The sequence below is a fragment of the Mizuhopecten yessoensis genome, unplaced genomic scaffold (assembly GCF_002113885.1).
Source record: "Mizuhopecten yessoensis strain PY_sf001 unplaced genomic scaffold, ASM211388v2 scaffold855, whole genome shotgun sequence".
Taxonomy (NCBI): Eukaryota; Metazoa; Mollusca; class Bivalvia; order Pectinida; family Pectinidae; genus Mizuhopecten; species Mizuhopecten yessoensis.
In genome coordinates, this window is record NW_018403755.1 from 1,060,539 (window position 1) to 1,086,972 (window position 26,434).

The 26,434-nt window shown below is 34.0% G+C and overlaps 2 protein-coding genes across 2 annotated transcripts in view; both read right to left on the bottom strand.

The window, feature by feature from the left end:
- Nucleotides 1-4,119, bottom strand: part of LOC110453609 — a 36,874-nt gene extending 32,755 nt beyond the window's left edge. The window contains exon 1 of the mRNA XM_021502634.1: nucleotides 4,052-4,119. The gene's annotated coding sequence lies outside the window, so the exon portion shown is untranslated. The remainder of the gene's footprint in view (nucleotides 1-4,051) is intronic.
- LOC110453601 overlaps nucleotides 1-24,793 on the bottom strand; it is a 99,236-nt gene extending 74,443 nt beyond the window's left edge. Inside the window, exons 1-2 of the mRNA XM_021502612.1 lie at nucleotides 24,730-24,793; nucleotides 20,040-20,127 (exon numbers count right to left, since the gene is read on the bottom strand). The gene's annotated coding sequence lies outside the window, so the exon portion shown is untranslated. The remainder of the gene's footprint in view (nucleotides 1-20,039; nucleotides 20,128-24,729) is intronic.
- Nucleotides 24,794-26,434: the final 1,641 nt, after the last annotated feature.

Sequence of the window (26,434 nt, forward strand, 5' to 3'; positions counted from 1 at the left end):
AAAAACGACATATATACGTTCCTGTCCTTGGATAACCGGACGTCTCGTTCATCCAACAGCGCACATAATTGATAGGTAATCAATAAATTTCCGTGTATCAGGATATTTTTTGTTTTTATTGATGAAGGACAAATTTATTTAAAAAAACTTTAAAGCTGGAAGGCAAAATATAAACGAAAAATGTCTTTGTTAGTTTTGTAACAACACGACAGGTCGATACCATAACTTAACGTAAGAATTAACAGTCAAACCAACCTGGTTGTATCTACACTCCTCAAACGTTGACGTTAAGACACATGTGGGATGGTAATTATAAAATAACAAAAGATATACTACGCGCGCTTACGTTTATCTGTTAAATCTTAATGGGAAAATGACATGTGCAGTATTTATTTTCTTGTCTTGTTTTGTTTTGTGTGTCCTAACGTCACAATTTCTGCCAACACTGTACGCGTAACTAAAGCAAACATTTCTACGAAAAAGTACATATTGATAATAAATCAATGGCGATCATATCGTTCTTTAAAAATCATGTATTTATGCGAACAAATACTGAAAAATGAATTCTTCACATATGTTCTTTTTGATATCAGGAATTATCAGTTTGATAAAAACAACTTTCAGTACGGGACGTTCGATTCCTTGCGTAGGTTTTCAGTTTCATGCTCAGATGAAGCGACAGTAGCACAAGTGATTTTGGTGCACCTTTGCTACACACATTATTGTATTTACATAACTAATTATTCGATATCATATTTATTTGGAAATCTTACAAGATAGAAAATGTCAGAATAGCGCCTTGTAATCTATTCAACATGGCACGCTGTTAAGCATGCTATTTATTCTCGATTTTTTTTTGATGCAGCAATATTTTATATTTATTTTACAATAATTATGAAACAAGTTATTACAACTTATATAAATCTCCCTTCTGCCAGGATATTAGCGCGCTGCGGGTCCTAATGGTGGAGGAAAGCGGAGTACCCGGAGAAAACACACGTGGTCGAGCAGGTGAACCCATACATTTTCATGTCCGATCGAGGAATCTAAACCCCGGCTGCCTTGGTGAAAGGCGAGTGGGTTATCCAGCAATATTTTGCATCCTGTAACCGTAAAACAATTGTTTTCCCGTAGAATACATGTACCATATAAATTTAAAAAACATATATACAGATAACCGTCTACACTAGTGAAGCACATATATGTTATTCAACAGGAAATGAATAAATATACGTTTGTAAAGGCACTTTATCACGTTATTCAATGACATATAGATGGTAAACAACTATTGTGAATTTTAGTATTTTAGTTTTTCGATTTAAATATTTTGATCGGTTAACAATATTCTTAATAGAGTACTATATACTGAGCAATCTCTGCGTCTCCATGCACCTCAAAACCCCACCGTGTTGATTTATAGGTAACAGTTGTTTGCTCCTCGATCGTTTATATTGGTAAAGCCAACTTTAAGTATTTGAGCTTCGAAGTGAAGTGTACAATCCATGCATAAAGGATGCGTCTTTTAATATCATTAATAATTCCCGAAGTGATTTCGTAACGTTAGCTTTGCTATAGTTACTTCAGGATTGGTTGTCATATTTTTGACCTGCATTGGTGTGTAACATACATTGGCTTACCTACATATTGAATGGTGCGCGCTAGCGCACCATGTTAATTATGTAGGTAAGCCAATATATGTTTCACACCAATGCAGGTCAAAAATATGACAACCAATACTTATGTTTACATTTTATGTTAATCAACTTACAGTTCACGCAGAAATAAAAACATACTATTAATATGAACATGTTTTAACGTCAGGGTAAATCCATACAGAGAACAGCCACCAGTTGACAGTGGAGCAGTGCAATCTCCAACGTTACAGTTATGACGTCATAAGCATAGCAACGTCACAATAGCCCAATGTATGTTATACGGAAATAACATACAATGGGCCCGGTAGAAACATCTAGGCTCTGTGCAGTGGAAATGTAGATATTCACATTTGGTTCACACTTTTCGTAAGAATCTGTTTACTATATATGTTGAACTTAATTTTATAGGTGGCATTTATTTGAGGTGCACAATTTTGTTGTAAAAAAATTCCAAAGTTGTGAATCCTTACATAACTTAAGTAATTTGAACAGGAGGAGTCAAAGGCCGAATCACTGTTGTAATTGTTCGAAACCTTGTTTCATGAAACCCAACAAATAACCACCTTGTGGTGACGTAGATAGGTGCATATGTATGAAAAATATGCTTTACGTATAGTCACAGTAGTGATAAAATCAGAACAAGCGGATGCCGGACTAGGTAGCTAGATATCATTGATATAATTCAGACATAATTAAGAGTTTCTTATTACCGCCCAAGTAATTTCACCTCTTTAGAGGTTAATCAACTCTCGTCAATTATTCTTTATATTCTTTTTTTCTGATTATATATTCATATGTTTGTGTGACATATAAAGATCCATTTATTGAAAACAAATAGAAATTTTAATTTTGTTCCGTATTAAAAATGAAATGTAATGTCACCAGACAATAACTTGCTCATTTTTTAATGTTACCCAATTTGCTTTCGTACATGCTTATAAATATATGGGCATTTTATGAGCACAAACAGTTTGTAGTTTAGGGTTTAACGTCTCGCGTCAGATATGACGACGGTTGCCTAAGGATATATAGCCGAAAAGATGTAATTTGAAGTGAGACAGGAACAGAAATAATAACAAAGTATTGCACTGGGTAAAGAAGATGAATTTTGGTGTCTCGTATATCCCTTATACAGAAGACAGAGGAGACACATCCAATTCTACAGTTGTGAGGAAGAGAAACATTATTTTTATTTCATAACACATAGTGGGATATATCAGCAGCACTTTTCTTTAAAAAAATAATCGAACCCTATTTCACTATTTCATGTAACACTTGTTAATCGTCACTGTAGTGAGAAAAAATCACTTTTATTGATTTATCTAGTTTCTATTATTTTTTTATTTATATTATTTTAGCATGATATACAATCATACAATTTGGTTTTATCTTTCACACATTGATGAATAATCAGAAAAAGTCTTCACTAGATTTAAAGATGAAGATGGCGCGGAGATAAAATAATTGCTACTTGTGGATATCACATACACAAACCAGAGTCAGTTGTTTCTTCTTCGTTACATAGCCCATTTAATGTGGTATACAGCCATGTTGTCAAGCAAGACGTCATTAAAGTATTGCACTGAGTGTACCTCTACTGCCCACAGTTTGGTAATGCAGTAAAACATCACGCTTCTGTCTTTTCAAGCATTTAAAAAACTTAACATTTAGCTGTTATTTATAATTCATAAGAAAAAATAAATCGACATTTACACATAGGAAAATATCTGTGGTCTTTATAAAAATACTTCGTGTTAGTTACACATATTAAAAGATATTAAAAGCTTTTATCGTTTTAAATGAGACTGAATCGGACGCAGGGCAGTATTCTAGTGGGAATTTTATCTTCGAAATTGAAATCGTGAGCACTTATGTGGACTTTGTAGCTATTGCTCGTCTTGTGACTGATAGTGAATTATTCTGGGTAGCTAAGGATCTAATTCCGTTTCATATCAAAAATATTAAACAGACTTTTCTTATATTCATGGTATCACAGTTTTACTTGATACACACAAATGTACGTATTAAACTGATGGCAACGGTGATAAGTAAATATACATTGTGAATAACGTAAAGCTTTGTTACATAGTTATTTCCAAATTGATGAAACTGGTAAATAAAAATCGAGAAAATTACATGGATGTCTGAATAAAGACACAGCGTTGCAGAATTACATCATTTAACATATTACTTATACCACCAATAAGCGTATGTAGGAAGCAGACAAAACAATATTCAAAAAAGTGCTGAAGCGGTTGTAGTATAGTTTTCGAAATATGTGTTTATCTTGTTAACAATAAGTAAGTTAAATATAACAAGATAATATGATTATCATTTTAAAAGCAATTCATCTAGATATATCAATCACTCTATTAGAATACCATAGACTATCTTACCTTTTACAACCCGGTAAACAAGCGATAGATACTGCTTAAGATAAAACGCGGTTTGAGTGCGAATAAACATGGAGTGTCTAATCGTTCCATCTGCTGATAGTACAGCGACACATATTGGGAATGTTCCTTGTGCTCTTATCGACAATCGTCTCTAGTTTTTTATCGACAAGCTGTCAACTTAATATTGTAATGCTACACAAAGCTCTAACAAACGTGGCATAACTGATATAAAACATAAATAAGTGCATACTATTAGTATAGTATAAATAATTTATACACATTTATATATAATTATGAATGTAGTTAAATGAATATATCGGTGGTTTATGAGTAACATACAAATAAAATAAAGAGAACATATTTTGGTATCAGTGCAAATATAACCCTCTTACAAGTTGATGGTATTGCTTGGTTTATATATAAATATATACAATAATTAATGGTGAAGGTTATTAAATAAGAAAATGTCTTCTAGTATAGCTTCAAATATAAACGAATATCTCCAGTGACGTCATAAATAAGCTAAATACTACCAGAAACAATTTGTAAAACGGCGATATATTAACCAAGTGTTATTGTTACAACGGTATTGAGTAGATGGAATTCAGATATAATAAATGAATATTGATAATTGCCATATTTATTTTGTAATATACTCTTTCCTAGAAACTAACGTTATAACACTCTTTGATCGTAATTATTATCCTTATCAATAATAACATGTACGAGCTATTTTCATGCGTTTTATATACAATTAATTAACATTAACTATTCAAATAGTATCTTCGTGAAGAGAGAATCCCATCAATACCGTTGTTGCTAACATTGCAAAGATAAGTCTGTCATTTATCTATTAACGTTATTTTTCGCTTTATCATGATCGGTAAGTACTATACAATAAAGAGGGAAAACAATATTGGAAAAGGCAGTTAAAGCAATAAGTCCCCAAACTCAATTTAGGGACATTATATAACGAACAGAATAAATCAAAATAGAATAGAGGAAAATGACGCGGTTTCAATGTGTCACCTGGATTTTATCAACAGCATTTTTTCTAAAAGTGTGGAGGTATAAACAAGATTTCAGATATTTGTTTTATCTTTGCATGTATTCAAACAGGTAGTTACAATGACCTAACACATATTAACCATTTTTAGACGATCATCCCGTTTTCAGTATAGACAATCAAGGTGAAAATAAGATATTGTCAAATTTCTGATAACGGAACGGGCAATATTATACTTTAAGTTGCCGAACATGACGTTATTAAAATATTGCACCATTGATCACGCCTCTACTGCCCGCAGTTTGGTAATGCAGTAAAACAGCACGCTTCTGTTTTTTCAAACATTTAACAAAAACTTAATATTTCACTGTTAGTTATAATTAATAGGGAAGAATAAACCGACATTTACACATAGGACAATATCTGTGGTTTGGATAACCTACTTCGTGTTGGTTACAAATATTAAAAGCTTTTATCATTTTAAATGAGACTGAATCAGACGCAGGGCAATGTTCTAGTGGGAAGTTTATCTCCGAAATTGAAATCGTGAGCACTTATGTCAGTTATCATATGTTTTATCGTGCAGGAATGTGGACTGTGTGGTTATTGCTCGTTCTGTGACTGATAGTGACTTATTCTTGGTAGCAGGATATCCCATTTCCGATTACTGGGAAATGTTGTTGGTAGAAAGCCCACACATTGCTCTAGTTGTGTTGGGTTTGGTGCTACGAATTATCTGCTTCTTGGATATATTCATTTTTCAACAATCTGATTTTGACAATGAGATGGCTAGTTCCGTTTGATAGTAAAAAGATAAAATAATTTGTCTTAAGTTGATGGAATTACAGTTTTAGTTTATAGATAGAAATGTACGTATTAAACTGATCGCAACGGTGATGCGTAAATATAATTTCAATAAAGTAAAGCTGTGTTACAGAGTTATTTCCAAACTGATGAATTTTGTTGATGATATCTAAGTTAGGAGAGGGTATTATTGTTTATTAAATGTTTCAACCCAGTGATCTAAAACTATATCCCTTGACATGATACTGGCAAACTATGCTGGTGTAGTTTGTAGTCACTGAGCTTTGCTGTATCCGTAGTTGCCACAGTTATTTCTTTTGAGTAGTAGCACGGTTTTCAATTCATATCCTTGACCGATTGTTTTATTTGAAAATAAACCGTATTCCTTTACAACTTATAAAATCATAAAAGGGTTTACACCCCCAGCCCTTCTTTTTCAAAAAACTATACCTCTTCATATGCTACTGGTAAACTATGCTGGTGTCGATTTTAGTCCCCGAAGTTTACTGTAATATTTGTGGTCACAGTTAAACTGTTTTCCTCCATACTTTAAAATTAAAAATAAAGGGTGTTTACGCTTCATACCTTCTGTTTTGACCAACGTTTTGGTCCTGATCATTACCAATAAGTCATGGAAGAACGAAACAGATGAATGATGCAGTGTGACTCATTTCTAGCATACTGTATCTGTTACCAAAATGTATAAGTGCAGTCACCTGTGTGTGTCTGAACTATGTTTAGCCGTCTAGAATACCTGTTAACATGGTGGTTACTATGTTCCATGAAAAAGTTATGCTGTATGATCATGCACGTGAACGTTAAAGGCGACTTATGTGGGAATTCCCAGCAGATTCAAGGCTTGTTTTTTGTGTCCTCCTCTCGGTGAACATTGAATGAACCAAACTTTATCTGTTTCCCTTATTACAATACCTTTAATGTATATTTGTTTTTTCACCCGTACATGTTTGAGGGGGGAGGCCTGCTGTATCCCTCTGCATGATCGTAAACGGCGACAATTGTGGGCCCCTGCGGAATCGGAGATGGTTTCTTTATTTTCTTCTGAGAAACAAAAAGTGATGTACTACACAAATTCATCACTCAGGATCTTTTCGTTTCCTTTATTCAACTTTCGTTAACAGCGGTGTCTCCAAAGGCAACCGACCCTTGTTTTGCGAAACAACCAATCGGATGTATATATTTTTTCAATTTCCTTTCGGCGGTGTCTCTCCATGTACTCGTCTTGATAAAACCTTCGCAATTACGAACTCAATAAACCTCAAACAAGCAACTACCCTCACCTTTGTGGGAACACACTGGACATGGGAAGCTTCATAACATGGGAAAAAAGACCAAGGACAAAACAAATCGACACATAATGACAAGTTGGACTTTAAAGAACTGAAACAAAAAGTAGGAAGTCATGATCTTATAAAACTTCAAAAAACTTATAAAAGAACGGCACCTTATTGATCTGTTCGGGGTTTACTCCTTTTAACAGCTATGGTCATTCAATTACATGCCAGATGTTGTTGGTTGAGGAAAACGGGACCACCAAGAGAAAAACAACCAACCTAGGTTAGTGCAGGAAGGGGGACTTTACTTATACGTCTTACATCTCGCATGTATATTGTTATTTGTTAACTGGAAAAAAAGTACATGTATATGTTGTATTGGTATTGCATACCGGGAAATTTTCGCTGCTCTTTAACTTCCGCGCTTTTGACCCTCTGTACTGATGGCGAATTTATGATTAAAAAGAATATTTCTCAACAAAATAATTGAAAAAATATCAGATTTGAAGGGCGTAATAAACACCGGACGGATATTGATTTACTGTGTAGGGCGAAAGTTTCAATGTATTAAGTACGTATTGGACTACAGTTACCAAAATCAAACATTCTTTGTTGAAAACATATTCGTTTTTGAATCGCTGTGTCAATATCAAAAGTAAATGTGAAATATGTATATAAACTAGAATAGGGACACAGTCTGATGAGTCCGGAATTGTAAATTTGCTGCACAAATGCGTACATTTCGGAACTTCAATTACAAGATTGTGTGTTTTTAAACTTGTATATGTATGATTTACTTTGAAAAAATAATCATACAAAATGTGCGAAATACGCTCGATGAACATAATTTACCGTTATTGATATGTACAAGGCCCACCGTACCGATGATGTCATCAATACGTTAAATCTTGCCATACTACTTGTTATGTCAAGGCAAAGTCTAAATAATAAGGATAGCATTAAACAACCAGTAGACATGAGAACATCGATCGTGAAGCCAATTCATGCTGCTTGGCTCGTATAAGTCTATAATGAACGTTCGAGGCGAATATCACTGAGCATGGCAATTATTGAGAAAGCGTCAGTGCGAACATGTACGATTCGGCAATACAAAATCAAACATCTATTCAGATACGTTTTAAGCGTATGTTATACTGTAAAGAGGAATCTTTCCCTTGGTCAAATTTGCCCATCTGACAGGTGAAATCTATTTTTGCAGAGTGTAAATTTCACCCTTTACATATAATTAGTGTATCTGGTTAACTCACGTAGAATATTTGTATCCAACATACCTCATTTGAAAGATTCTATCAAAATTATAGATTATATCAGATATTCATTTTTGAAGTGATTTAAAAGAGTATATCGTCCTGTCTATGTGTTAAATATCAAACGTGAATATTTTAAGAGACTGAACTGTTCGGCTTACATGAATACTGTAGCGTCATCAAACGATGACCAAATGAAAACTAAAATCAAATTACATAGTACAAAGTAGACATTAAATTCCGTAAATACGCGGGAACCAAACAAAACCAGGCTTTCTTGGTCAAACAAACTACATGAATTCCAATTAAAACAAGATATAAATGGTAATAGTTAACGGCTTTTCAACGGAAGTATACAAATTAGTGTACTAGTGTTTTTATTATAGATTAAACGCTGTGCAGAAAGGCAGATCTTAATATTTATTCTAGCGATTGTAAAGCGATTTAAATTATACACATTTTTTTGGACTCAGTGTATTGAATACTGTATGCCGCAAAACTTTCGCTTAATCTTGCTTTAAAATTCAATATTTGTTTAGTGCTAATTTTGCCTTCACACGTAATAAAATTACTGTCACGACAAAAGCGCCGTTGTGAATAGCGAAAAAAGCGGAAGTTAATCTGCGGCGAAAATTTTACAGCTTGATTGTATTTTTAGACCTCAATAAATCTGCAAACGAAATAAAAAAGTAGGTGATATGCCAAATAAATACGGTCGTAGGATACAAAGATTATTGTCAAGTGATTTGTTTACCGATTTAGAATAAAGATAGCGATCTCTTGTGTTATATATCAAATCTTAATATGTTGTATCGTGCAAGAACGCATAACACATTGATACAGATACTGAATCTGGGTTGATAACTGACATTTTTATTTCTGATTATTACAAACCTGTCTGGGGCCGGAGTTGGGGAGCTTTTCGTTTTTGAAAAGTCCAGCATTATACCCATTTATATCATTTTGTCCTTCGCTTAAAAGTAATACAGACACAACAAAACTAAACCTATGTTAATATACATGTTCTATTACATTAACTCCATCATCCATGTTGAAGACATCCTTTTGTAAATCACCATATCTATCCACACCAAACAAAGCTACAGCAAGTTACATGTCGAACTGCGCAATATAAGAAATAAACAAATATGTCTATAAGTGTGAACGCTGTATCCGTATTGTAAAAAGTACAAGGAGAGAATAAGTTCCGGTGCTCAGGAGAGATGAGTGTCTTCTGCTTTGTCGACGACTACCTCCATGTCAATCTAGTTACGATCTAACTAATGTCACGTCCTCACATCAAGATCTCGTGTAGTGACAAAACAACCAGAAGGCTCACTAATGACAGTAATAAAAACATCGACCTTTATATCGCACAAAAATAGCATATTTAATTGTGAAATATTAAAAGCAACCATAGGCAAGAACCTTCATAGATCTACATCGCTAAAGTCATGATATTCAGAGAAGCACTTATATAGCGAATGAACTTTGTCATGTAAACACCGTAGGCAGAGCATAGTAAATGGCCAACTACCTTGAGCGTTGAATCATACACAAGTTTAGGGATACTCAAAGACCTTTGTCTAGAGTCCATGTTTAAACAACGCATTCTTACACTTTGTAAGAGGCACAGCTCTGTTGTTAGGAACACATAAACAAAAACCAGTACTGCTACATTGACCAACTAAAACGATTAATACGTTAATGTATTTAACGCCTTCAAATTATTTGCATGATATCAAATAGATATAATTAGGAATCCGTCATACGGCAGCAGACTTTAAATTTGCTTCTGTTATTTTGCAAATATGGCAATGTGTCTTCTTTTAAGGTAAGACGTCTTCAATTCTCTATTTCCGTCAGAACAAATGAAAACATTCATGATGTATATAATTGTCTAGAACACATTTTAGCTAAGGTTAATCTATGATCATGATTACAAATCTAAGGAGGCTACTTTGTCCTGATTAGGATTTTCAGCTTGATATTAATTCCTCCATATTGATTTAACCAACGTCACCGTAACTAGTGGTATTTATAATGCTGTGTGTTAAATCTAATAAGGCAATCCTGATCAACAGTTAGCAGCAACATCTCTTCCTCAACCAACAAAGACAACATGTGAGCGATATGTGTGAGTTTCGTATTGTTTGTCACATGATGTCGCTGTTTATAGTCGGAGAGGGTTATCTGCATTGTACGGAAGATGAAAAGGAAAACACGTTGTCAGATGCTGTGTTGATTTGAGTCTATTACATCATAGATACTCCATTGGTTACGCTCATTTACGCTATCTGCACCCCTGGAAAACAATGTATGTCATAGCAAAACTGAATGTACGCTGCTAGCAATTTGATTGGTATCATGTTAAAACAAGAACCTGGCCCATCGCTAAGACTGATATATGTCCTTTGAGGATTAAAGAGGAGTGACACCCAACTGCAAAGCCAGTTCATTTTACCGTTACGCGACCGCGAAATTTATTTGGATGTTTATAAAAGGATCAAACTCGTCTACTTGGCGTACACTAAGCCATCGATTGTGTAATGACACACTCAAGGGGCGCTGATGGCGTAAGGGAGCGTAACCATTGGAGTTTCGACGATGCGTTTTTATTACTAAAAAACCTGTTTCAATTTCCTACGTTTTTGGCACTTAGTATCACCGATGAGTCCTGTATGATCCGGTGTAATTATTTTTGACATACTGTATATATTACTAAATGCTAAAGGTGTAATCATCTCTGTGTGGTACGTATATCTTATGTTATCACAGCACTACCGTGTTATACAATAGACAAACAGTTCTCTTGTGTGTGTTAGCACAATTAAGTTGACCAATTGTGACGTCAGAATGAAGTCAATATTCATGCTGTCATAACATTATGAATCGCATTAAAAACAAAGACATTTGGTTTTGAGGGATTCTGATAGGTAGGGATAACCGTTTCCCGCAAATGTCTGCATTTATTTAATATTGTGTAATGGAAAAATACCTAAAATTGCACGTTCAAACTGCAAAAAAAATCATTCAACCTACGATAGAAAGGAAGACCAAATATTTACATAGGCGATTTTAATTTAATTCATGTTTGTATGTATATTTAAATGTGTGTTTGTATGTGTATTTGTTTGTGTGTTTTTATGTGTATATGTTGTGACTAAAAGGTGGCAAGGAGAATGCTTTAGGCCTGAGAAAGAGACTTAAAAGTATATTTATGTCTTTGATATTTTTCCTTGTGTATACTTACGGCAATACGACGAGACGAGTAGAGGATTTACTGAAGCTAAATAGAAGCACAATGTTTGGTTCCAACAGTTGTGTCATGTTATTGAAAGCGGAAGGAGAAGCTTAAACATGACACTGATCAAATTGCGTTTAAAGCGCTAAAAACGCAATTGCTTCTGGTGATGTTTATGTGGAAACCTGCAGTGCCAATGTAAAAATATGTTTATTGTTGCCATTCTGCACAGAAATAAGTTGCGGATATAATATTTAGATTTGTAATTGAATAAAACGTATCATCCTCATATGTATTACCTTTAATAGTAATTTCTCAATTATTTGCATAGGTACCCTTTCCAAGGTCAAGTTCTGTCTAGTACCTTATTCCACGAAACTCTGAAATAGGTTATCTATTTTTTGTAAGCTGAATAAGGTCAAGAGTTTTTTGAAACACTGCAAAGTAAACAATGTAGATAGTGAGAGATAGAACTAAAACAAACAATACAGTTACCGACTGATCATCGACAGAAGCAGTATGGTGTACAGAACTTCCATTGATCCTACTTATGATTTTCAAAACAATGTTAGCTATGTAATATTTACCTTGACAATGCTCAAAGGGTTAACGTTATTTTATAAAATACAAGAGAATACTGATGTATAAACACATTTAAAATTCAAATTCAAATTGCACGGAAAATAGACAATATATAAATCAAGTAAAGAACACAACGAGGATCCTTAATAAGTGACCAGGAAAGTAAGAGATGGTGTCCCGAATCTCCTTCATCAGTGTCAACCGGTATGTAAATATCGGTAAAACAATCCAAATGAAACTTCATGGCACACTGATGAGCATAATACAAAACGTCGCACCAGGAAATAATGTTCTAAATAGGTCACGATGACGTCAATAACACTCGCCCACGATTCCTATGTGACCGTGGGAACCATGATTTTTATCTTACACATAATTTATTACATAACACAAGTGGCACTGCGTAAATTCATGTTATGATAAGGTATTTTTTTCTGATTTCTTAATTAAGACAAAGGTCATAGAAAATGTGATCGGTGAAACATATTTCAACTTGAAATAATTGAATTGTGTGTAAACTAATATTTATCACATATTTTGTATGCATACTTCCGGTTGCTGCATTCATTTATAATCTGGCATATACTAATTGTTGTCAAGTGCCTGTGGTTGAGAATATGATTGTGTGCTTTAGTATGCACACATACCCCAACCAGAGACATATACTACTAGCTATATACGTATTAGGCCACACTGATTATGCTTTTTTGACTCTTTTTTTAGAGCAGACATGTTTCCGATTAGAAACATTTCAAGTTTTATGACCGTATCCTGTCTAATCATATTTACAAAAACAGTTTATTTTTTGCCTTTTTGCCCTCCGTAATAAGAATGATTGTATCATTACAGCGAACATTTGTAAACAACATAATATACATAGTTAAGGGCAAATTTAATTTTCGGCGAAATTTGTTCTACCGTCGAAAGGCAAATATTTCCCTGTGTACAGTCTTTAAAGGATTTATCAATTTAACAGTTTAACAACTTTACATACTTGTATTTTTCCTCTTCTTTTCTTCCTCTTTTTTCTTCTCGAAATGTCACATTTTTCACCTGTAGGTCAAAAATAAAACTGTAATATTCACACTGCTTTAAGATATATTTTTGTATAATTTAATCTTGCTGGTAACAAGTATTTTAATTGGCTTCAAAAATTATGTTATCGTCCCATAACGTAAAAAATGACGTCGCCGTTTGTAACGTCGCTTTTGATTGGCAGATACAGCGGCGTAACACTTTCTAAGAGAAAAAGACTCCATCGATAAAAGTGGATTTCCACAGGGATTGTGTATAATAGATTAAACTATTAGGATTAACTTGAATATAATTTTTTATGTTATGGAGCTATAACACAAAACACCGGAGTGTACTCTCATTTAGAGTTCGCTCCGGTTTTTGTGTTATATCTCCATAACAAAACATATATATTCAAGTTAATTCTGAAATAAAAGTTGTTGTGGTGACTAAGTGGTAGTATCATACAAATGTTGTTCTGGTATCAATTTCTTATTGATTTGAAAAATCAAATATTACATTGCAGAAGAATATAAAAGAAAATTATCTGTTGTGTGTTTGGAGGAGATTGAAGTCAAATATAAGCTATGAGGTACATAATAAATAATAACACATATATTTGGCAAGGAAATAATTCTAACGTGCAGACAAGATGATGTTGTTTCAATTAGCAATCCGCTCCTTTATCGAGACATAGTAAAAACACAAAACAATTACGTTCATTTTTTTATTAGAAATACAATAGGATACTTTGGTACTTTTAAGCGAGCGAACCACGCGAGCCGGGTCAATTCGGCTTGTTTGGAGGGTTCCATAATGAAAATAAATAGAATTCGAGGTTCTTATATACTGCTTAATCACAACCTAGTTCGTAGGTCGTCTCGAAGCGGTTCACAGATTATTATCCGTGGTTATAGGGCCTTTGCAACCAGCAAATACCTTTCTCATTTCCCTGGGGAGCATACAGCCTGTGCTGCCATTTCGGCGCTCACAGCTAACATTCAACAGTTCTAGCACTGCCAAACCAAGTACTCATTTACAGGTGAATAGACTGTAACAAACGGAGTAATGTATCTTTCCCAAAGATACCGCACAGTAACAGATTTAACTGGTTTGTATCGGTATAACTGGACTGGAACGAATCCGAATCATTGAAAGCATGACAAGTCAAGTCAGTAGCAGTAATCAACGACCTCAACGTGATTGTAACATATGGATTTTTGGGGGGATTTTTTTTTCAATTTTAATCCACTTATTGTTTTTCAGTATTGTACAACTTTATCATTTAAGCGAGCGAAGAGAGACAACTCGAGTGTCGGGATAGTTTGTCGCCATGGCGGTTGTACGATCATCAATATTCCGCCATCAATAAACCTGAACATTTTAGCGATCTCTTCAGTGTGTTTTAAGTTAGTTTTACTCTCCAAAACCTTGTCATTTATTATAGATATATTCCTGTGAGTACGAAATGTACTTAAAATCCATATAACGATATGTATGTACATTGAGTGAAACTATTAGGTGAATTGGCATTTTGTTGAGCGTTCGAAGCGATTCGTAATAACGACTGCATTGTAAAAAAGGGATTTTTTTCCGGTGGATTTGTAGAACTACTTTGTGTTTAAAGGATTAATACCTATTGTATGCCAGTTTAAGAACGCGATCTTGTGTTTAAATGTAATTCTAACGGTTAACAGCTGTTGGCGCTTAGTGTTTAATTTTAGTAGCATTTAGGCAGATGCCACAGTAAAATATGGCTGCGACCAGATGTTAACAAAACGGGGTGAAATACGTCTTTATTACCAAATGTTCATTGCGAAAAGTAGAAGTGTGTTGAGGTGTGTTAAGGTTCTCATATAGGATAAAGTAATTGCAGCTTTAAATCATTATAAATAATAACTTATTATCACTGATGAGACAGCAATATATGTAATCTGACAGCACTGATTCATTTTTATTTAGTCAATGGATGCGGAATGGAAATAATAATAGTTTTATTTGTATTGCATGTGTCGTCTCGCAGGGGGATAGGGCTATTTTTTACCAACGGATGTTAACCTTCTTTACAACTTTTGACGTTTTTGGATTTGCACTACCATACCAAAACTAAAGGAACGCCTACGTTCATTTAAAAATGATGTTTAAGTCCCCCATATTCCCTAGTTGTGCATATATGCTTTGGAGATTGATCGAATATAATAAGGCCACCTGGTGGCTAACTTTGATTTTGACAGTTAGATGTTGTTATCTCTAGATACTAGATGGACCTTTCTCAAATGTAATTTGTATGTTTCCCTTGCTCCTCTTGTTTATAATACAATACCCCTGACCCTTATGATAATTCATCACTAATTGACAGCACTTCTAATTATATACGAATTTCAATTTTAAGCATTCTTATGTAATGATATTCATCACTACAATTTACAAGTTTTCCACTTAGGATTTCCGACATTGGGTTGAGTTTTTGCACAGCTTTAAACATCGTTAGACGTTATAAAGACTAAGACAAACACTAACACATGAATCTAATATAACGTAATCACAATGTTAACCATAAATAATTAATACAGATTCGTAGTATATAGAGGTATATGCCTCTTGCTATTTCGGCAAAGATATTTTAGTCTTGAAATATACCGTCCTTCTGTCGTTACTATATCAGCCGTTCGGGGCAGTAATCCATGCGGCGATAAAAACTGAATCCACGGAATTGGTAAACATCGTGACGTCATTGGAATTTATAATTGTACCTTCGTATGAACACATTAACGAGCAAAGATGTGGATCGTAATATTTACTCCTATGTGTTTTGCTACAGGAAATTGTGCTGACGTGACTGGTATGCGATGGTGCGTTATTTTGTTGAAAAATAGAGCCAGTACCATGACGCTGTTAAAACAAAAGTAATGCCTGGAAATACATGGGCCATTCTGGAATCACCTCGTAACATATTCGGTTTTTAGTGCTGGTTTGTGAGTTTATGTTTTGCTATTATATTTTCATTGTATTTTGATAGTTTCTTAAAGTTATATATTTGTGAATGTTTTCGGAATGACAAAAGGTATGATATTAAAGTTTTTCTCAATAGTACTGATGAAGTAATATACCAATGCATATCGTAACGCAATATAGTTAATATCAGTGTAAATAAGAAACGAATTGGTGTGAAATGTTCATATTCAAATTGTAATATGTCGCCCCAAAATAAACATCTATGAAGATTTTATTTATTGCGGTATAGACAAATCTTCATAGATGTTGATTACAGTGACATTATCTGCAGTTGAGAAAAGATAATTCCGATGGTTTTCAAATATCAATAGTACATGTAGTTAACAAAATATTGCTAGGTCTGGGTTGTAAAGTAAAATGGTAAGAACAGACGATTCAATTACTATTATAATATTTGATGCCATTCTGCCATCGGGTGAGTTCTAACTTAAATTTTACAGCCTCAGGTAGAATATCCATATCCAACATACCTTGATTTGAAAGACTCTTTTACATTTCTGATTACACCAGATAGTCATTGTTGGAGATGATTTTAACGAAAATCTCGTCCAGCATCTATGTGAAATATTTAATCAAAGCAAATGTCAGCTAATACGACGTGATTATTTCAATGACCGATTAAAGCGACTGAGCTGTTTAGCATACATGAATACCGTAGCGTCATCAAACAACGACAGAGTGTGTCAACCATAAGATTGTCCATGGTCAGTGCCCCTCCTATCTAACTAACATACATCCTGCTCGTCATTCTGTCTTGCACTCTCACAATACTAGAAACGCAAATTATAACTGCCAAATAAAATGTAGAACCCAGCTTCACAAGGATTCTTTCTTACCCTCTTATATTGACCTATGGAATGCACTTTCCGATAACATAAAGCCTAACCCGTCGAATACTAATCTTAAAAAGCTCTTGAATGCTGAAATTCATCTTGTTCCGCCTTATTATTACGACTGCAGAAGTAGATTCGGCCAAATTCATCAGGCACGATTAAGTATGAACTGTAGTTATCTCTTTAGTCATTTATATATACGAAACCTAGTTGGTAGTCCCATGTTTACTTGTTTTCAGTCTGCTGAAACTACCGAACACTTCCTCCTCTTCTGTCCGAAATACCAACAATTAAAAGTACAATACTTCAGAAGCCTTCCTCCCGACTATAATATAAATCTTTTTCTGTACGGAAATCCTGATATGTCAGTTAAATAAAATGAGAATATTTTCGACTGTGTCCAATATGAACCAGTCGCAACGATAATAAGGTTTGAATTTCTCAATTTTGATTACACTTATATTTACAGGTGGAACATAATTGGACTCAACTGGTACGGCCCCTGTATGTCACGACACGTCAGTATGGACGTATATTTACAAACCGTCAAAGTCTTATTTGATGATACTTTTAATATTTTAAGTTACACCAGGTTGTTCTTCACAACTTGATGTAGGAATACTCAAGGATCGGAATGGAAAGTTTTCATTATATGCAATTAAATTATTGTGTAATGAATACCACAGTGACATGTACAGTCCTCGACATGTGTCGATATCTAAAATATACTCCATTCAGTTTTTCCTCCCATAATTCAGTAAATGAAATGTACTCCCTTTACATGTTACCCCCAAAAATACTTTCTTCAAACACTTTTGCACATCTTTCCCTTCTTCCGCCCCCCCCCCACCTCTTCTCTTCATATACTTATATATATATGCATAATATTCGTCAGTGCCGTCCAATCGCCGTTTTACAAACAAAGGAGACGGATTAACATAAGTACTTTGTACTTGTTTTCGAATCCTTTATGTATATCATGTTTGCATTACAGTAATATTATACCGATAATGAAATAAAGTTTAAATTAAACAACGACAAAATCAGACCTCAAATTCGATATCAAAATTACGATGGCCCATATCAGCCGTCAAATTACTATTACTACTCTAAAGACGTTGTACATCCCATTTTTATATCTCAAGTTAGTCTTCATAAATGTTGTACACACGTGTTTTGACAAACTGAACATGTCAAGTTAGTCTTTATAAATGTTGTACGCACGTGTTTTGACAAACTGTACATCTCAAGTTAGTCTCCATAAATGTTGTACACACTTGTTTTGACAAATATTTACTAGAGTGAACTTACGTGCAAAATTGTGAGATTTCATCTTGTTTATTAAGGGAATGATTAAAGGTTGAAAAATGACGTTAAACAGTGATTACGCTAACCCCGTTCTGAACAACTGGGCCCAGGAGGACCCATCACAAGGAAAAGGGAGAATAAGATCAGACGTTTTGAAAAGTAAAATAACATCAATGACGACCGTTATGTAAATATAGGTCACATTCAAGAAAATTATGTTCCACTAGGACAAGAGTAGAGAAAACAAAACAAAACTTCAGGGCACACAGATAAGCATTATCAGAAACGTCGACTAACATTTCACAAGGAAATAGTTTCATAAACAATTATCGACCATAAACTTGCCGACAATCTTCGTAGTATCCATCTCTGGAGAAGTCATACCTGTTAAGGTTGTCTGCTACGTTTGAATCAACGCAGCCTTATGTGTGGAAAGCAAAACAAAACATCGAAAACATCTAGTTTATCATACAGCTTAGTAGTATGTCAGGTTAACGATGGACGTAAAAAAGTCAGTGGTGTCCTTTATTTTGATTTGGAGAGAATATATGTGATAGATATATGTTTTATTATTAAAGACAAACATCGTTCATGCATCTAAAAGTGAATTTAAATGATCTTACGCTCATTGTTTTCTAGTAAACCATTTTGCAAAAAATAGTCCATATCTTACACCTGAGCAAAATTTAATCCAGTTACTAAATACGCAAAAAGTATAGAATAGTAACTATCTATATAATTGTTAAAAAAAAACTATTCCTACCTATTGTATACAATCTAGTTCAATATAATTATAAATATTTACTTTATCACTTATTGAGGGATGCACAGTGTGATATTTTAAACAAAAAGTTAGCTTGTGTGGTTCCCTTCTTTTCTGAAGTTTTCGCCATCATGTTTTTTTATCAGTTTTGTACGAATAAAAAGTGCAAAATTTGTTTTGAAAGCACAATGAACATTTATTTCCAAAATCTCGAAAATACGTTTCAATAACTGCTTTTGGTTAAAACACACTGGATATGTTTATTTCATTTTGTTTTCATCGACATTATCTTGAGTGGGTCACACACTGTTGTGGGGTATACAAGTTCGAAGTATGGTGAAAGACAAGACATGTTTATTTATCCAGTAACACCACATATGACAAACGTGGGTGTGTATGAAACTGCTTATTTTGAAACATTCCGCATTTTCTGTTATCTGATTGGTTGAGGAAATTTTATATAATTTTTTCAATGTTTACCAAACTATCAAAATGATTGAAACTTTTAGGATATCATGTCCCAAAGCAATGAATGCAGGGTTCGCTTCAGTGACAACTTATACAAAAAGAACGTTCTCTCATTTCCGTATATGCAAGATATACCTGTCTGAATAAAGACACAGCATTGTAAAATTACAACGTTTAACATATTACCCATACCAGCAATCAGCTTATGTAGGAAGCAGAAACAATAATATTTAAAAAAGTGCTGAAGCGGTTGTAGTAAATTATCGTAATATGTAATTGTCTTATTCAACAGTAAGTTAATAAAATGTAACAAAATAATATGATTATGATTTTAAAAACAATATATCTAAACATAGCTATCACTCTATTAGAATACCATAAACTATCTTACCTTTTACAAGCCGGAAGACAAGAGACAGAAACTGCTTTAGATCAAACGAGGTGTGTGTGAATACACATGGAGTGTCGTATCTTTCATTCTGTTGATAGTAAAGCGACACGTATTGAGAATGTTACTTGTGCTCTTATCGACATTCGTCTATATTTTTTTAATCGACAAGCTGTCAACTTAATATTATAATGATACACAAAGAACAAACAAACGTGGTTATACTAATATAAAATATATATAATCGCATTCTATTAATATTGCACAAATAATTAGGTATATATTGCAAATTTGCTTGTTTATGAGTAACATACAACTAAAAATATATCGGTACCAGTGTAAATGTAATTCTCTTACAAATTGATAGTATTGTTTCGTTTCTAAAATATGTGATTTATGTTGAAGGCTATAAAATAAGAATGTCTACTAATATAGCGTCAAATCTAAAAGAATATCCCCCAAAACGACATTAATAAGTTGCATACTAAAGTGTAACTGTAACATCGGTATTAGGTAGATGGAGTTTAGGTACAGTTTTGTGACCGCACAACGCACCAAAAACACCGTTCGCACACCGTGCATACATCGTTCACACACCGTCCGCACATCGTCCACACATGGTGCGCCAACTGTGCGATTTAACAATCGTTCGACACGTTCTGCGCTTCTCTCTGCACATCTGTGCGATAAGGTACAATTTGTTGAACAATATTACGGAATGAAAAAAAATACGAAATTAAGATTATGTACAAGGTATACAGTGACCGTTCGACTAGTTGTACTGTCAAGAATTGGTTTGGCTCCTCGGGAACAGAACAGGTAAACAACAATTTGATGAGTGACCGGATTTTACCTGGCCTTTGTCTGACACATATAGAGCTGATATGTGATACCGTATGACTGTTATGAAAACACAACTAGACGATTAATATTTGTTATTTGCATTCGCTTTGGTCTATAATTCCCCTTCACCTGGTTTTCACACATTGGCGAGTTACGTAAGTGCCCCGGGCGGGGGAAAACTACGGTCCAGGTTTAAAGTGGCTATGTTTACCTGTGTTGCCGAGACTGTATTGTAATTTTACATGTGTCGATTAAGGTCCTTTAAACAACACCGAAATCACCATTTCTAAATTTAAGAAAGTATAGACAGAAAGAAAAGCTTATAGATGTAGTTTGAATATAGAAACATACTAAAAAATCAAGTGTTTATGTTTAATCATGAAACAGTATTTATTGTTAAGCCATTCCTCAATTTACACCAACCGCGATTGTTATCGCACAACGTTCATCGATCGTCCGCACAAATGTGCGCAAGCAATGATCGTCCAATTTTTGTATCGTTCGCACTTCGTGCACACATCGTGCGCACACCGCACATCGTGTAACGTTGTGCGATCCCACAACTGTAAAACAAAGAAATATTGTTGAATGCCATAATATTTTTTTGTAATATATCCACTCTTTACTGGAAACTGATGTTTTAACACTCTATGCTCGTAATTATCATGCCTTTATCAATACTAATATGTACGAAAAAAATGCATGTGTATTATATACATTTGTATTACATTAACTATTGATAGCTTTTTCCGTTGTTGCTAACATTGCTAATATAAGTTCGCTATTTCTCCGTGAATGTTATATTCCGCTTTTCTGTAATCGGTTAGTATTGTATGATTAAATTTAAAGAGACTATTAGGTGAAATATAAAGAATAGAAGAAAGAAAGGATAACAATATGAAGAAATAGTCCCTAAACTCGTTTTGGTGACTTAATAAAACTAATAATTTAAAAAGAGTTGAGAACAATGACGCAGTTTCAATTTGTCAGTCTGGAGATAGCAGCAGTAATCTTTACCTTAGTGTGGATATATTAAAAAGATCTAAGAGATTTATTTTATCGTTGCATCTATTCAAAAATGGTAATTGCAATGACATAAAACGTGTAAACCCTTTTAGACGATCATTCCCTATTCAGTCCGGACACTCAAGATTAAAAGAAGATATTGTCAGATGTTGGATAACGAAATGATATATGTTTTACTTTGAAGTATCAGTGGTCCTTTGTTTTCGTCAGACATATACAATAACATTAAATGCCACACAGGGCTTTATATCAAAGTCCAAAGCGGTTTAAGATAAGTTAAACACCACTGATGCGTATACACATTCCTATCACGTAAAACGACACGACACATAATCGATACAAAAAGAACAAATATTCATTAGTATATGAAATTTCCGATTCATTATATACACAATAAACGTTAAACGTCAATCCTATTTGGCTGTATCTGTTCTCCTGTAGTATTGGATGGTTATTATAACAGAACATATTATAACATTATAGCTTAGCAGGAACTGAAAAGAGGAAAAATTCAGAATGAAAAAAGGGGCGCATGCAGGGAAAGACGTTTACTCACTTTATTGAATTACAATTTCCTGTACCTGTATAATAAAACATTGAGAAGAAACAGTGTCAGTCGACACTGGAAGAAACCCGGCCTATCAGTAGATTACATGATGCAATCAACACACATCCTTATTAAACTGGAAAACGGGGGAGCGAGACATATTGTATTTATTGATACAGTAGGCTTGTTATTTTTATGCAATTTTTCGGCAGAAGATATCATTTGCCAGAGAACTACCTTACCCTTGGTCTTTTTTTTTTTTTTTTTAAAGAGTTGCCTTCCCCTGCAACAAACTAGCGTCGCAAACTACCTGGAGGATGTGTCTAATGCTCCTAATTATACTTGTACATTCTCACAATGAGTTATCATTACTACAGGTGGTAGAAATAAACGCTTTTTTTTGCCTTTTCACTTCCTGGTACTCCCATATCTTTGGGAACCCAGCTAATGGTAATGTGACATTTTGAGGTAATAATATTTAAAAATGTTATTTTTTTTACTAATTGAAATATTCTTTAGATTTTGTATGCGAATGCACTGCAGAGCAGTTAAGAAATAGAATAAATTATTGACTTTGGTACATAATAGGAACAATGCCCTTCTATGACACAGCAGTTTGTTACAACACAGCCCCCTAAATTGGACTCATTTGACCTTTCACTACAGGAAGTTGTCACACCGATGTCTTCCTCGGAACAGAATAATATGGCTTGATGCACTGGCAGCTTTGGGCCCTCTACTTAAGGCGAAAAAGCGACCAAAATACTTGCTGCACCCATTACAATATTTGATGAACTCTTTCCAATGTAATTGAATCGCAAGTTGAACGAAATGCTACCATGTATGTATACGACACTCGAATAGAGGTAGACTATGATTATTTATATGTACAATTTAAGTACAGCTTTAAGTCTCATTTCGTCATCATAGCATTCAAACGAGTTTTAGTTCTAGATATGACGAAGAAAACAATTGCTTTGACACACTTGTATTAAATTGTAAAATACTAAACACGATCAGACACGTCTTTCAAATGACAACAGAAACTTGTTTATACACATCTTAAGAGTTCAAGCATGACACAAATTTTCCATTAAGTGTCTAGAAATTGATGTTTAAACATCCAATATTTCAATTTCTACTCAAATTGGACTCATTGCAACTATACCAAATGTAACATGTTTCATTTGCCGATGAATTTGACCAGATCAACATTGCCTGTGCGTATGAAAACCTCAGAAGAGATTTACCATTTTTATTGAAGCTACACACGAAATTGTTTAAACAACCAAAAACGACCAATCAGCAAAAAATAATCAGCTCAGACAAGTCTTGTACTGCCCTAGACATTCTCATTCCAGCTGCCCATTCTGCCTCTTGTGTCAGTATCACCCCCCGGTACAAATCGAAAACAACGTAGATCCATGTGTTCCCGACTTGTATGAAATGCAGTCGAACAGCCAACTGCCATATCAAATTGGTTCGTTCTTTCAAGCCACGTCTGTTTCCTGTCTAATTCGACATTCAGTTATACAACCTTTAAAAACGGCTTTTCACTTCCAACTTGTAAAAAAATGGCTGCCGTATACCCGCAGTTGAGCATGCGCAACGCGTTTAGACATTATTCTTCCGCGATGATGCGTCAGAAAATTTGATATCTTTTGAATTTTCAACAAACAATTAATATTACATTTAAAATATGGTTTTATGTTTTGATTCTATACAATTTGGCTGTATTGAACTATCAACGTACACCATCATGTTGTATGATGGTCCTTCAATGACGGTCAATACGTAGACTTGGACAAGTTTCAGAACCTGGGACAAACTATAAGAATGGAATTAACAAGTTCCAATTATTGAAGAAAAAAACCGTTGATTGAAATATAAGGTTTGAATCTTGATTTAATCGATTTCATGGTCATTCGCAGTTCATTAGATTAGACCAACCCAATTCATCAACCCCATGAAACGGCCAAAGCGAGATTCAATCCTTAATTGTGTGAAACAATGATGTTTAAACAACCAATGTTGAGATATTGGTGATGACGCATTACATTAAGGATTTATTTGGTGTTTAAATCAATATCTACCAACTGCATTACGGTAACAGTATGTCCGCTATGGACAATATACACGTTGTGCTTTGCAACCATGAAAGAGTAAACTCGTGCTCTTAAAAAGTGTACCTGAAATGCCACTACTACACATCAGCTCTTTTAATATTATATCACAGTACTTTGTTTTCGTATTTTGTGATATTTACACAATACTTACGTGAATCACTGGTGATTGCAGGTAATGGCTGAAGGTTTAAAAGCGTCCTTTTGAAACAATACCAATCTGGCTGGTGACTTATCTTTCTGTGTCAAGTGGGAGATAATGTGGCTAGGAGGCCGGAAATACCACATGAACACTTCACTATTAGAAAAAAAAGAAAAAAAATCTGAAGCGCACACTATTGTAGCGATGCGCCAGGTATCCATTCACAGTTTACCATGTATTGCCTTGACGGTTAAAGGAACACACGCCAAACGATGTGAATTTGTAATACAAATTATCAATAGATGGACCAACTGTCTCGAGTCTCAGGTGACGAATTGTATTATGTTATTTTATTTTGTTCACTCTCCTGAAAAGTCATTACTAATTGTATATAATGTATAGAACTCTTTTAAAGTCCTATAACGTTTGAGACAAAATGTGACTAAAAAAAGGAAAAAAAATAATGTGTAGACCATTCAATGAAGTGGCATTACTTCCTTCATAATTGTTCCTGATTCGTCAATTTATAGTTCGAATTACAATTTCGATCACAACTCTGTTGACTTTTCTGTTAATCAAAGTTTGCAAGACTATACTTCAATACCAAGTTGATTTATTAATGATTTGAAAATTTAAAGTATCTTGTAGCACTTCTCTTATATGATATTATTTGAGCACCAGCCTGACTACAAATTCATTGCAAATATAATACAACTATGAGTGACAAACGTGTCCGGTAAAAAATATATTTATAGAATAGATAAGTCAGGTCTCCGCTAGTCATATCTATCGCTGGCCTACTTCAGAAAAAAACCTCAGAGATAACCCCTTTTTGACTTTGAACGTTTACATGTACATCTGAAAGCTGTGACACAACGATTTTACTGGTTCTCACCCCATAGAATACTTGACATTATACTCCTTTATGAAAAGTTGCCTTTAGAAAGCTTTAAATTGATGGACGAAGGCATTATATCACTTATGTTAGATAAAGAATTACACTTGTTGATACTTCAGTGGACTGTGTTAAATAGTGTTAATGCATTTCTTTTCACTTTTGATGTCATGTTTGGAATTTAAATTAAACTGTTTCCACATAAGTTAAGAAATTTCCTGTTGACGTATTTATTATGTGTATAATCTCTTCAATTGTAATGTGTTACTTATGTTTTATCCAAAATGACACGAATTAATAATAATTCTGAGAACAGCGTGAAATATTGTTCACCTGATACTTAATACTGTCAATAAACATGTTTGACATTGGTTTAAACATATGTTTATTGCCTTGAAAATGACAAAAAGGATTGGGCACAAGTTCTTACAACTTAATTAAGCCCTCTCCTAACTTAAATACAGTTTACGTACATCATAGCTGTCTTAACATGTACATTTCATTTTTTTATTTTTATTTTTTTTAAATTTAAGTTGAATTATTAAAATAGGTTGTTGACATTTAAATAATATATTGGTATTAACTGTTTACAGCTAAGCTTAGACATTTTCAGTTATGTTATGTTCATTTGTTCATCTAATAATTAAACATGTTACTATTTTATTCACTTTTTGTCCATGTCAAAATATCTTTTTAAAACACATGGTCATTTTATATTTACATGGAGCGACATTTTATACGATGCATTTATGCCTGGTAAAACAATGCTATTCATGTGCAAGGGGAAGTACAACTCTTTAGCTGATACTTATACTTAGTGAG